Source organism: Loxodonta africana, chromosome 5 (assembly GCF_030014295.1).
Source record: "Loxodonta africana isolate mLoxAfr1 chromosome 5, mLoxAfr1.hap2, whole genome shotgun sequence".
In the NCBI taxonomy this organism is placed as follows: domain Eukaryota; kingdom Metazoa; phylum Chordata; class Mammalia; order Proboscidea; family Elephantidae; genus Loxodonta; species Loxodonta africana.
The window spans coordinates 108,989,195-109,003,295 of NC_087346.1; the positions used below are offsets into that span (position 1 = coordinate 108,989,195).

The 14,101-nt window shown below is 37.0% G+C and overlaps 1 protein-coding gene and 1 pseudogene across 4 annotated transcripts in view; one reads left to right on the forward strand and one right to left on the reverse strand.

Annotated features, from left to right (window-relative positions):
• ATP10D (ATPase phospholipid transporting 10D (putative)) overlaps positions 1 to 14,101 on the reverse strand; it is a 165,284-nt gene that overhangs the window by 111,834 nt on the left and 39,349 nt on the right. The window lies entirely within an intron of this gene.
• On the forward strand, positions 2,297 to 3,053 carry LOC100674355 (zinc finger CCHC-type and RNA-binding motif-containing protein 1-like; annotated as a pseudogene).

Here is a 14,101-nt window from a genome sequence, read left to right on the forward strand (position 1 = left end):
GTTAGGATTTATAACACATATGCTAATTACATCTGGTCACAAAATGGAGGAAAACCACACACTACTGGGAATTACGGCCTAGTCTAGCTGACAGACATTTTGGGGGGCACAATGTAATCCATAACAACAAACACAGGAACAAATAATAATTAAAAAAAACTAAAGGTGGGAAGTGTTAACTTCTGGTAATTCATGGCATGTTTAACTAACAACCTCACCCCAGCAAAAATACTGGTTCACAGACACAATCAGCATTTCACTTCACAGACCCAGTCAGAAACAGTATCTTTCCCCAAGTCACCTAGTTCCTAAGAGACAATTCCATAATGTCTAGAAAACACTTCATCTCCAAAGCATTTTTAGGTCTGCACTCCTTTGCGCCTTTTCAATGTCCTTAAACAAATATTAAAAACCAGTTGTTGTTGTGTTGACCCCAACTCATGGTGTCCCAGTGTGTGTCAGAGTAGAACTGCGCTCCATAGGGTTTCAGTGGCTTATTTTTTTGACAGTAGATCACCAGGCCTTTCTCCAGAGGCACTATGGGTAGACCTGAACAGCCAATCTTTTGGTCAGCAGCTAAGTGCATTAACCGTTTGCACCACCCAGGGCTCCAAAACTGACATTTGACTCACATATTGCTTCCTCTCTTCCCCCTTTTCATTATCAAGGAACTTCAGTGAGGACAGAATTGGGGCTGGCTTACTGCCCTACTTCAGCCATCAACGGTCTGCTACTCTCTAGGCCAAAAAGATTATCATCTCATAATAACTTTCCCACCCTTTAGCACCGTCATCTTTTCCTGAAAAAACGATCCTTGGGATAGAGGACCGACTTAAGCAACATGTGCAAGTTGTTTTTTTCCCAAGGGAATGAGGAAAAAAGATCAAGTTTGGATCAAGTTTAGTGCGAATCCATACAAATTTCTAGTTTTGAATGTAAGCCCATTTATACTGAATATGAAGAATCAAGAAACTACTCTTTCACCACTGCTCAGTGGCTTTCAAAATTTGTTGACTGCCATCCAGTGAGAAATATATTCTATGATACAACCTAGGACATACATACACACATACAGATATAGTTGACAAAAATTTCTACGAAATAATTCTTACCCTTACTATCTACAATGCATGCAAGTATCTTCTATTTTACCCTATTCTCTCCCTTTCTCTCTCCCTCTCTTTCTCATTTTAATACTGGTCAGGATCCAGTGAATTCATTTCATGGGCCATTAATGTATTTCTACAATAAAAAACCAAACCAGTTGCCATAGAGTGAATTCCTACTCACGGTAACCCCTATGTGTTTCAGAGTAGAGCTACGCTCTGTTGAGTTTTCAACGGCTGTGACCTTTTGAAAGGAGATTACCAGGCCTTTCTTATGAGGAGCCTCTGGGTGGATTTGAACTGCCAACCTTTGGGTTAGTAGCCAAGAGCTTATCCATTTGTACCACACAGGGACTGCTATGGACAGTTTTAAAAGGCACTTATCTAGCTGATTACAAGTGACTCCACATAGAGCCGAAAGTAGATATGAAGTAGACAGACACACATCTTCAGCATAATAGAGACAGAAAAGAGACTCTTATGGTAGAAAGGCACTGAAAGACAGCAGTTGGACTAGAAGGCTCAGGACGAGAACACTTTCTCACCACGGCCAGGGGCAAGTAGTCTTTTAATCTTTCTATGTCTACCCCCCAAAAAAAACCCAAACCTTTTGCAGTTGAGACGATTCCAACTCATAGCAACCCTAAAGGACAGAGTAGAACTGCCCCCTATGATTTCCAAGGCTGTAAATTTTTACTGAAGCAGACTGCCACATCTTTCTCCCTTGGAGCAGCTGGTGGGTTTGAACCGCTAACCTTTTAGTTAGCAGCTGAGTGCTTAACCATTGTACCACCAGAGTTCCTCAGAGTACATTAATACTTAGATAAGGCTCTGTTATTAATGTTTTTTCACATAAATATTCAGAAAAAATTCTTTAAGATATAAAAGTAAAGCAAATCAGAGTAAGTCATATCTTATCAAATATCATCAAAAAATCATGATATCTTAAAGCTTGGACTTTGGAGGTTATTTCATCTGGATTTCACAAACCAGTAGTCCTTAAGCAAAATTCTATGCAAACAAAAACCAATGATGTATTTTGTTGGCCTCAGGGTGCTGAAAAACACATGAAATTCTTTTTATATAGAACCAATATTTAAAAATACAGAAAATTCACATAAAACACTGATATATATCATCTCTTTAAAAAAATACTGGAATGGGAAGGAATAGTCGAGGCTGAGCCTCCGCAGACCCTAGGGCTCGCGCTCTCGGGCCCGCCTGAGCTGAAGAAATGAGTGGTGGATTGACTCCAAGTAAAAGTACAGTATATGTATCCAACCTACCCTTTTCCCTGACAAGCAATGACTTATACCGGATATTTTCCAAGTATGGCAAAGTTGTGAAGGTTACCACAGTGAAAGATAAAGATACCAGGAAGAGTAAAGGGGTTGCATTTATTTTATTTTTGGATAAAGAATCTGCACAAAACTGTACCAGAGCAATAAATAACAAACAGTTATTTGGTAGAATGATAAAAGCAAGCATTGCTATTGACAATGGAAGAGCAGCTGAGTTCATCCGAAGGTGACACTACTTTGATAAATCTAAGTGTTATGAATGTGGGGAAAGTGGTCACTTAAGTTATGCCTGTCCTAAAAATATGCTTGGAGAACGTGAGCCTCCAAAGAAGAAGGAGAAAAAGAAAATCTCTGAACCAGAAGAACAAATTGAGGAAGTAGAAGAAAGTGACAATGAAGGGGAAGATCCTGCTCTTGACAGTCTCAGTCAAGCCATAGCTTTCCAGCAAGCCAAAACTGAAGAAGAAGAAGAAAAAAAATAGAAACCCAGTTCAGGGAACCCCTCAACATCAGATGATTCAAGACGCCCACGGATAAAGAAAAGCACATATTTCAGTGATGAAGAGGAACTTAGTGATTAAAGTTAGTATTTATTATGTAAATATCATTAAAAGTAAAAAAAAAAAAAAAAATCTTGGAGTACAAAGTTCAGTTGGGGACTAAAGATTACTTTTGGAACTTTAAGCATAAAAACATTTGTTACCAAATAGTTTTTAAGTATAAAATAGCTCATAGGAAATTAAAAAATAATTGTAAAACATCATGTTTCTATCTTACCTTAGCAAAGTAACAAAAATCAAGATTTGTCAATAACCAGTAATTCTGAAAACCGCAAATTTTTATAAGAAAACTTGATATGACTTTGGTAATGTTACTGTCATCCCAAAAAAGAAAGTAGATATTACAAAGATTTATTTGGGAGGTTCATTAAAAAAGGTGTATATTCATATCTGATTGGTTTACATGAGTACTTTTGAAATAAGTTTAACCTTTAAAACAGAAACTTCTAAAAAACTGAAAAAAACTGAATGATTTATTGTTATTAAATGTTAATAAAATTTTCAAGAGAATTTAAAAAAAAAAATACTGGAATGGTCTGAGACTGGAGGGATCCCAGAGGTCATGGCCCCCCCAGACTCTCTATTAGCCCAAAACTAAAACCAGTCCTGAAGCCAAATTTTCAATCAAAGATTAGACTGGACTATAAGACATAAAATGATACTGGTGAGGAGTGTGCTTCTTAGCTCAAATAGACACATGAGACTACGTGGGCAGCTCCTGTCTAGAGGCAAGATAAGACAGAAGAGGGGGACAGGAGCTGGTTGAATGAACACGGGGAATACAGGGTGGAGAGGAGTGTGCTGTCACATTGTAGGGAAAGCAGGCAGGGTCACATAACAATGCGTGTATTAGTTTTTATGTGAGAAACTGACTTGAATTGTAAACTTTCACTTAAAGCACAATAAAAAAACTAAAAAATACTGGGCACATATTTTCACATGTTAATAAATATTTGAAGTTTTTCACTATAGCCCCTTCCTCTAATCCTATAATTTCTAGTTCTAACTGTGTGAATGAACACTCTTGCTAACCGTTTTTGGACAAATCAAATGCCCACAGTGATTTAGAGCTCAGGCTGCTAACCAAAAGTTCAGCAGTTCAAATCCACCAGCTGTTCCTTGGAAACCCTAGGGGGGCAGTTCTACATTGTCCTATAGGGTGACTATGAGTCGGAATCAACTTGACAGCAATGGGTTTATATAGGCCCAGGCTTGAATAACAACTGTACCACTTATTCTATGTGTGACCTAAGTAATTAATCTCTGAGCCTCAGCTGGCTAATTAATAAATTGAGATGCCATTAAGAGTCATGGGGCATGCTGTACGCCAACAATGTTAGTTCCATTCCCCACTCTCCTGGTTGTCTGTTTCTCAGGTCACATATAAGTCAAAGTTGGGAATCCTGTACATTGCACTGATGGCCAAACTTTAAATCATTTGCATTCAACTTAAAGTTTTCAAAGTCTACTAAGTAAATGTTCAGTTCAATGTACTGGTAATAATTAAGAAGAAACCAGTATTAAACAGGAAAATATGATACAAATAGAAAACCAAACAATAACAAGACAGGAATGACATCAAATAACCTTCATACCACCTTATCTCACCCTCATTCTCCCCGACATTCATTCCAAACAATGTCCCTGAATAAGCTACACTCCACTTGTCTGGTGTTTCCCAAGCTCCTCTGAAAAGAATCACCTGGGGGACCCTGTTAATCACATTCTCTCAGGCCCCTCCCTTGAAGATACTAATTGAGAGGATGTAGACTGGGGCTCATGAATGTGTATTTTAATAAGTATATCAGATGACTTATTGGGGAAGTAGCAAATCTCAGCCCACACCCTGCACCTTTCTGGATGGTTGGTCAGCCATATTATCCACTCACCATACCAGCCCCTGCTCATTCTCTAGACTGGTTTAGTCTGACCTGGGAGTGGGGAGATTGGAAAGGGCCCACACGGGAGATATTATATGGCCTTTCCCACTCTGCTGTCATTATAATCCTGAGCATGGCTCAGTTACTGCACATGCCACTTTGTGTGTGGCAGGTGCCTTTGTTCTTCAAAGCAGGAGGCATATCTAATTCTTCTCCATGTGTCTTTCTAGCGGCTGGCCAAAGTTAGATGATCGACAAACATCTGCTGATCACTAAATTTTACAGAAAAGAGATAGTATGGGAAAAAGAAACAGAAACACCTCTGGTTCCTCTTTCATGGCTCAGCCTGGCTCTCTTTCTATGAAAAGTATGAACAAAGGTATAAGTTCGAGAAAACAAAACAGTTACTTCCAGCTTGAGATTACATCCTTCCTACTTTCTTAATGAAAGGAACTTGCTTCTCCAGGCCTGCAAGACTATTTCAGAGAAGCATTCTGTTTTTTCTCCATGTGGATATAAGAAAGACCAATAAGCAGTGTGTTGTTGTTATTGTTAGTTGCTGTCAAGTCACTCCAATTCATAGTGACCCCATGCACAACATAATGAAACACTGCCTCGCTCTACACCATCCCTATGATCAGTTGCATATCAAGTTCTGTTGTGATCCATAGGGTTTTCACTGGCTGATTTTTAGAAGTAGATTGCCAGGCCATTCTTCCTAGTTTGTCTTAGTCTGGAAATTCTGCTGAAACCTGTCCAACATCATAACAACATGCAAGCCACCAAAGTATGACAAATTGACAGATGGGTAGCAGCTGCACATGAGGTGCACTGGCCAGTAATTGATCCCAGGTGTCCATATGGGAGGCAAAAATTCTGCTACTGAAACAATGCTTTAATTATCAGTGTAGCAGTAACTAAATGCTGACTGGAGTTAGACATGCACATCAATTCCTGGCATTTTCACTTACTAGCTAACCAGGGCTTTGAACTGGTTCACTCTGATCCTAACCCCTACTGAGAATTTGCATTTCCATTCCAGATATACTGAATCAGAATCTACATTTTAATAAGAGCCCCAGGTGACTCTTATGAAGACATAAGAATCACCTGGAGATCTCATTAAACATTCGTATGTATACATAAGGATCACTTGGAGATCTTATTAAAATGTAGATTGTGATTCTGTGTATCTGGAGTGGAAAAGCAAATTCCCAGCAGGGAGTCAACTCGGAGTGAACCAGTTTGAAGCCCTGCAGCTAACTTTGTGCAAAGGATTGTTGTGAGGATTAAGTAATGTTTGTCAAGTAAAGTTTAACTATTTTGACGTTTTTGTAAAACGTCCTCTTAACTACAATATTTATTCATAAGTATTGTGTTTGTACCCACACTATTGATACTAATAACCATATGCAGTTATTCATCTATGCTTAATTTCTTAAATCCTAACTCATACTCAACTACCTGATCCCACTCAGCTTTAGTAACTTTGGTCTTGATTGAAACAGAGAGACTGCCAGGCAGCCAACTAATTTAGGATAGCGATAACCTCTTTCACCGATTCCCAGGGGTAAATCTGGCAATCTAGTTAAGACAAAAGGTCTAATGAACAATGTAATGTAAAGCATGTTTAGGAATTATCACAAACGTCAATCATAAATCAAAGATTTAGCCCACTCCACAAACACCTGGTTTGTAATGGTTTTATGTTGATAAAACCAAATGTTCCCATGTTTTATTTGACCTGATACTCTGCCTCTGACAGAAATACTACCTTAAGAATTAGCAGAATATTTGTTTGCTTTAATACTACAAAAAGAACCAGGTACTTAAACTTCATTTGTGAACATTTAAAACCAGGAAGAATAATTCAGATTGAGATACTCTACTATCCTGAGTAAGCTGTTCTTTTTAAAGGTAGTGAAGACCTTAATATTTCATTGTTTTTAAATCCCCTCAAATAATTTGCCTAGATGTTATCAAAGGCTTCACTCTCAACTGCATTGCTAGTTTAAAAGGAAACTACTATAACATGATAATTTGCGTTACAATAAACTTGCTGCTGATTAGTAGCCAAAAAAAACACCGTTCAAGATTAACTGGCTGCGCTTCCCAACAAGAGGCCTTACTTTACCCAGAAATGCAGAGCCTCTGAATCAATACCTTACTTTAATTCACTGACATCAGCCTTCTGTTTAGAATTCAAGTATTTGTTAATGTGACCACAGACCTTGAAGATCAAGAGTCTTAGTAAATATTAACATTGGCAGTGAGGGACCAGGTGTGGGATTAATAAAATCCAAATGCTGTAGACACCTAACTCACAATACTATTTCATGGCAAAGCAATTAAATGGCAAATTAAAAAAAAAAAAAGTTTTTATTGCAAGTAATCATTTATCACCAACATATAAATATTTACATTACTAGACATATGTAATGTAGACTTATTTATAATTGTCACCAGGAAAATGTAGACCAATTTCGCTTATGAATATTAATGCAAAAATTCAATAAAATTTAGCAAAATTAAATCCAATTTGGTGTCAAAAGACTAATAAGCCATGACCAAACAGCTTATTTTAGGTATGCACAAATAACTAAACATCAGGAAATCTATTAGCAGAACTCATTGAATAAATAAATTTAAATAGGAAAACTATAGGCTATAAATTTATACTAAAAAGTCATTTGATAAAATTGAGCAGATATCCTAATTTAAAAGCCTACATTAAATAAACAGGAGGGGAAAAAAAAAAAAAACATTGCCGTTGAGTCAATTCCGACCCATAGTGACCACATCGGTCAGAGTAGAACTGCCCCATAGGGTTTCCAAGGAGCAGCTGGTAGATTCGAACTGCCAACCTTTTGTTTAGCAGTTGAGTTCTTAACTGCTGCACCACGAGGGCTCCAATAAATAGAAGAAAGGTACCATAAGATGAGATAAAGACTATTTACCCAAAAAAAAAGGAAAATACTTTCTAAATGGAATGCTGGATCTATCTACTAACTGGTGAGATGCTGGATCATTAATGAGACAAAGATGCCTGTAATCATCACCCCATTAACATTGTTTAAAAGATTCTAATTTATATAATAAAGTAAGAATTATAAAATTATTAAAAGTATAAGAAAAGAAGAGCCAATCTATCTTCATATGAGAAGATTTAATATTACAATTTGGTAAGATAATTACATAAAAGATGTAAACACAAGATAAATATTAAAAAAATAAATAGCTTTTCTCCATACTACTATAATCAGTTAAAAATGAAAACGGAAAGAAATATCCACTCGTAGGCTGAAAAAAAAAAAAAAACAACTGTGAAATATCCCAGGTAAAAATCATACAGAATCTATACATGAATTAAAATATGATATCTTATCATTGGATATAAAATAAAACCTGAATAAACGGAAAGTCACAACATGTTCCTAGAGGGGAAATACTAAATGTCATGCAAAATCAATACTTGTAAATTTATACACACACACACACAAGCACATAAACACAGAAATATATAATACATATATAGTATACATACACATACTCATACATATACAGACATATGGTGATATATTAAATTTATATTTATTGCAATTTTAAATGGCCCCAATGGATTTTTTTTTCAAACAGGATAAAATGATTTAAAACAAACACAGAAGAATAAATATGATACTATCTAAGAACACACTAAGAAATGAATAATGAGAGGGCTCTTGTTTTAACAAATATTAAAACATAATATAAAGATACTATAATCAAGAAAGCATAGTATTGCCCCAAAACAGATAAACTGGATCAATAAAATAGAGGGTATGGTAGGCAGAATTCTAGAGATGACCCTCAAAATGCTCCCGTCCCTAGTGTATACACACCCTTTCCCAGGCATTCAGTCAAATGCGAACCTGGGTGTTTCTGTGAAGGAATTTTGCAAATATAAGTAAGATCCCAAATCACTTGACTTTAAAATGGGGAGATTATTTGGGTGGGCCTGACCTAACCACATGGGTTCTTTAAATCTGGGTCTAGAGGTTATAGGCAGAGAAGTCAAAGAGATCTGAAGCATAAGAGAGATTTCACAAAGGGAGATTCTCCATTGCTGCCTTTGAAGATGAAGGAGGCCACATGATAAGGAATGCTGGTGGTTTCTAGAAGTTCAAAGTGGCCCCCATCTGACAGCCAGAAATGAAATGGTACCTCAGTCCTATAACCGGAAGGAACTTGACTCTGACAATCATCTAAATGAGCAAATTCTTCCCCAAACATACAGACAAGAATTCATTCTGGCTGGTACTTTGATTTCAGCCTTTGAGAACCTGAGCAGAGAATCCAGGCATGCTGTCTGGTCCTCTGGCCCCCAGGACTATGTGCTAATGAGTAGGTGTTGTTTTAAGCTACTAAGTTTGTAGAAGCTTGTTACACTGCAATAGAAATCTAATGCAGATCCATGGCAAAAGTGGAATTTCATTTCAGTTGGAAAATGGTAATTTGTTAAATAAACAACTCTGGAATAAATGTTCATCCATCTTAAAAATAACAAGCTAAACTCTATTTTACATCACATAAAAATAAATTCCAGATAGATTAAATATTTAAATGTAAAAATTATGATAAAATTACTAGAAGAAAATTTAGAATAATATTTTTATTATCTTTAGCTGGGCAAAACTTTCCTAAGTAAGACATGAAACAGAAGCTTCAAAAGACACATAACTTGACCATCCATCTATTCAGCCAGCCAGTCAGCCAGCCAGCCAGCCATCTTATACAGCAAAAGCTATGTTAAACCAAGAGACAACTGCAAGCATAGAATGACTGGCAAAGGATTAATACTCTAAAGAGTGCTCAAATTTACAAGTCTGAAGAGCCCGATAAAACTGGACAAAGAATATGAATAAACAATTATCAGAAGAAGAAATTCAAATGGCCAAAAAATATGAACAGACATTCAACCTCACTACTTATTTAAAAAAAAAAAAAAAAAATTTTTTTTTTTTTTTTTACAGAACCGCAAATTAAAGTTATCATGGAGATTCTGCTTTTCTCCATTTAACACATAAAAATTAAAATGGACAATTATAGCCAGTGCTCGCGAGAATGTACAGAAACAAGCCCTCTAAAAAAGGGGATATGAACCACTCTAACCTTTTCCCAAAGAAATTTGTCAATATCTATTATAATTAAAAATAGATACAACTATTGACACAGCAGTTCTGCTTTGGGGAGTCTTATCTAGAAGCATGGGCATATGTACAAGAATATATGTTGCAACTATTTTCTTTCTTTCTTTTTTGTTTGTTTGCAGGAACAACCATCAAAAGAGCCCTGACTAGGTTATCAAAGTCCTTCAATAAGGGAATAGTTGACTACATTGCAATATATCCACATTATGGGATATTACACATCTATTAAAAATGACTTATATTTTTATCCATTGACCTACATTGATGGCTATTATATATTGTAAGTGAAAAAAACAAATCACAGGGAAATATAAATTGAATGATCTAACATTTACAAAATGAGTAAGGAGCAGACCACAAAGATTTAGGTTTAAAGACTGGAAAAAAAAAAATTTTTTTTTTTTTTTTAAGAATGACAGCTTGAACACAGTTTAAGTCTGTTTCACTTTGGTTTATTTCCTAATCAGCAAACAAGATTTGTTAAAGGCACACAGATACACATGAGTCGTCATAGCTCTCCATCACTTCCCCATTGCCTTCCTAATTCCTCACAGAGATGTGGCCATTTAGTAATTTGTCAGCTGTGAGGAACGAGGAGCCTGCCAGGTGAGAACAGCCTGGAACATAAGGCTCTGCCTTTTCACACCCATAGGCTAGAAGAGGGGCCTCTTCAGCAATCAAGGAATTTCTTATTGCTCAGCAGTCACATAGTTGTACGTTCTCTTTCTTAGAACATCGCCGGCCTACTCTTGGCCTACTTCACTTAACAACACAAACTGCCTGGAAGTGTTTATGTTTTCATACATATGTAAGAACATGAAAAAAGGTACAGAGTAATTCACACTAGGTTACAAACACTGGTTATAGTTTCCTCAAGGCACACAATCTTTGACTCCAAACTCACGCCTTTTCAATATACAATGCTATCTATAAATAAATAATCAAATACAATCAATTAAAACCTAGATTAATTCTAATTATAGTATATTGTTTCTAGAAGATATTCAAAAATAAAATCCTCAATAACAGAGTATACCTGAAATATATCATCTTAAAGTCTTTATTGTACACAAATGTACCTGAAAGCAGACTTAATTCTCAAAAATCCGATCTCCCTTAATGAATGTTTAACAAAAAGTTTGCAGCAGGGAATAGTACCAGTGGTAAATACAGAATAATGAATTCCCTTTGGCCCAGTTAGTACTTAAAAATTTCTGAGGTCATCCCCAGCCAACAAACAAGTTAAAATATACACATGAGCTCACTTGTCCAAAAGAGAAAAACATGTATAGTCATTTCAAGACGCTCTACACTTGTGGCTATCAAACTCCAGCATGCGTCAGAATCACCTGAACCTCCCTCACCTCACACCTAGTCTGCCAGTTTCTGATTCAGCAACTCTGGAGTGGGGCTCAAGAATCTTCATATCTAACAGGTTTCTACATGCTGCTGATGCTTCTAGTCTCAGGGCCACATTTGGAGAGCTACTACTCTACGCTAGGTGTCCCTCGGTGATGCAAATGGTGAACATGCTTGGTAGATATCCTAGAGTTTGGAGGTTCAGATGCACCCAGAGGTGCCTTGGAAGAAAGGCCAGGCAATCTACTTCTGAAAGATCACAGCCACTGAAAACCCTAAGGAGCATAGTTCTACGCTGACATACACGGGGTCACCGTGATTTGGAATTGGGTCGATGACAACTGGTTTATTGTATGCTAAGTAACTTTATTTTAAAATATAAAATTAAAATTAAGAATCAACAGTTTATTAGGTATCGGTCAAGTTACTGGAAAGCCCATTTTCTTTGAGTGTATGACCAATTACTTGACAGTTGATACAAGCTGGTCCTCACATCTAAGACTAGAATGAACTAAAACAGTGAAAGTTTAGTTTATGCAAAAATCATCAGAAATTGGTGGTGAGGTCTAAGGATTAATTCTTTCTGCATATTTAATACAATTTCAATCAAGTTCAGTGGGATATTTTCAAAAGCTCAGCAACGGAGAACAATGGGTCTTGTTTCAATCAACTTACAACCTACTTCTTAACCAAGATGAGAAAACACTAACAAAACATGAAAAGTTCTTACATGCGCCAAATGCTGGAATACAGAGAAGTTTTCTATCAGGAAAAAACAAAAAATATGGAGACATTTTATCGCTCTAGGCTTTGGAGAATAAGATAGGAGCTGTTTCACAGAAGGCTCACGATATTAAAGTCTTGCTGGACTGTATGTCAGAGGTAGACCTGCTTGAAGCACAGTGACCCCTTATGAAGCTTTTGCTTGCACCAATCTGTGTCATCTTTGACCACTAGTCTCACACTCTCTATAAGAGGCTTACTACCTCAGGAAGAGTGGTTCCTTATCTTACAGGTGATAACTGTGGCAGGAAGATCAATTGATACCTTTCCTGGTTTCTTTGCTGTCAGGGGCCAAGTCAACATGTTGGAATAGCTCCCATAGTAACCACTGTCCTGTTATCTACTAAAGGAGAAGGTTTTTTCTTTACCCCACACAAATTTGGAAGAGAAGGTAAATATGGACATACCTAATACGGGCCTTAGTGATGACAAGGGCTGGTTTATTTAGTGTGAAATGGTGGCTCTTAAATAATGAAGTCACATAATCCTCAATGTTTCCCATTAGGTGGGACGAATTGGATTTGCTGATTGAAGTCACCTCAGAGTTCTGAGTGCTATTTAATATTTTTTGTTAACTGAACTTCTTAAGCTAACTCCCCAGTAGAAGTGCACATTCTATATTTTAGATATATGCAGGAGGCCAGGCAAGGGTACTATGTCACCCAAAAGGCTGACTAAAGAAACTACTTTTGACAATTTATGATTATAATTATGAGAAGAAATGTTACAAGGTTATATAAAAAACTTAGTCATACTATCTTTCACTTTTTCCACTGAGAAAGAAATCTTTGTAATAGTTGTCATTTTTAGTACCGCAACTAGAAAAGGAGGAGCCCTGGTGGTGCAATGGTTAAAACAGATCAAACGGTTCAAACCTACCAGCTGCTCCACAGGAGAAAGATGTGGCAATCTGCTTCTTTAAAGATTTACAGCCTTGGAAACCCTATGGGGTATTTCTACTTTACCCTATAGGGTTGCTATGAGTTGGAATTAACTCGACAGCAGTGGGTTTTCTGGTAACTGGAAAAGGTCAACTCTGCTGAAGCACATAGCCTTTATGCATCTTTAGAAAAATTAAATCGAACTCATTCATTCCCAGTTCATTCAACAAACATGACCTGAAAATCTATCATGTGCCAGACACCATGGAAATGCCACGGAGACGAAAACAAAGATACCCGGCTATACCACAGATGCAGCCTCTAACTCAGACTGAGGGAATGAACCTTCAATGATGAGTGACACACATCATTGCTGACAAACAGTCAAATTCGAATTTTCAAACTCAACATGTTGATTCTGAAAGAAGACAGGAGTATAAAGTTGTATCTAGATGCTTTGTTATATGCTAGGAAAAGCTACTCATTCTTACTGTTTGCAAATATACATTAGAGTTTCTTCAACTCTGTCGTGAAAATAAAGCTAATGATTTTTTGTTTTATTTTGTTTGATGGATGATCCATTCAGACACTGAAAGCGTTATTACTTCTCCTCTCCAATATATCTCAACTCTTCCTTGAAGGGGTTACAATATTGAGATAAAATGGAAGGAGAAGCCATGACCTTCTGAAGTCCCAAATGAATTACTTTTTACTGATGCTTAGGCTCAAAGCTGGGTTAAGCTACCAAAAAGGTGGGGGGAAATGTTCCAGCTATACATGTGTACCTCTATGTTTTGGGGAATTAGAAGAAAAAAAAAAAATCTTACCCATACTCATGGTGAGTTCCCAATATGCCTTTGTCTGTTGTTGTTGTTGTTAGGTGCCGTCAAGTCGGTTCCCACTCATAGAGACCCTAATGCACAACAGAACGAAACACTGCCTAGTCCTACACCATCCTTACAATCATTGTTATGCTTGAGCTCATTGTTGCAGCCACTGTGTCAATCCACCTCGTTTAGGGTCTTCCTCTTTTCCGCTAACCCTG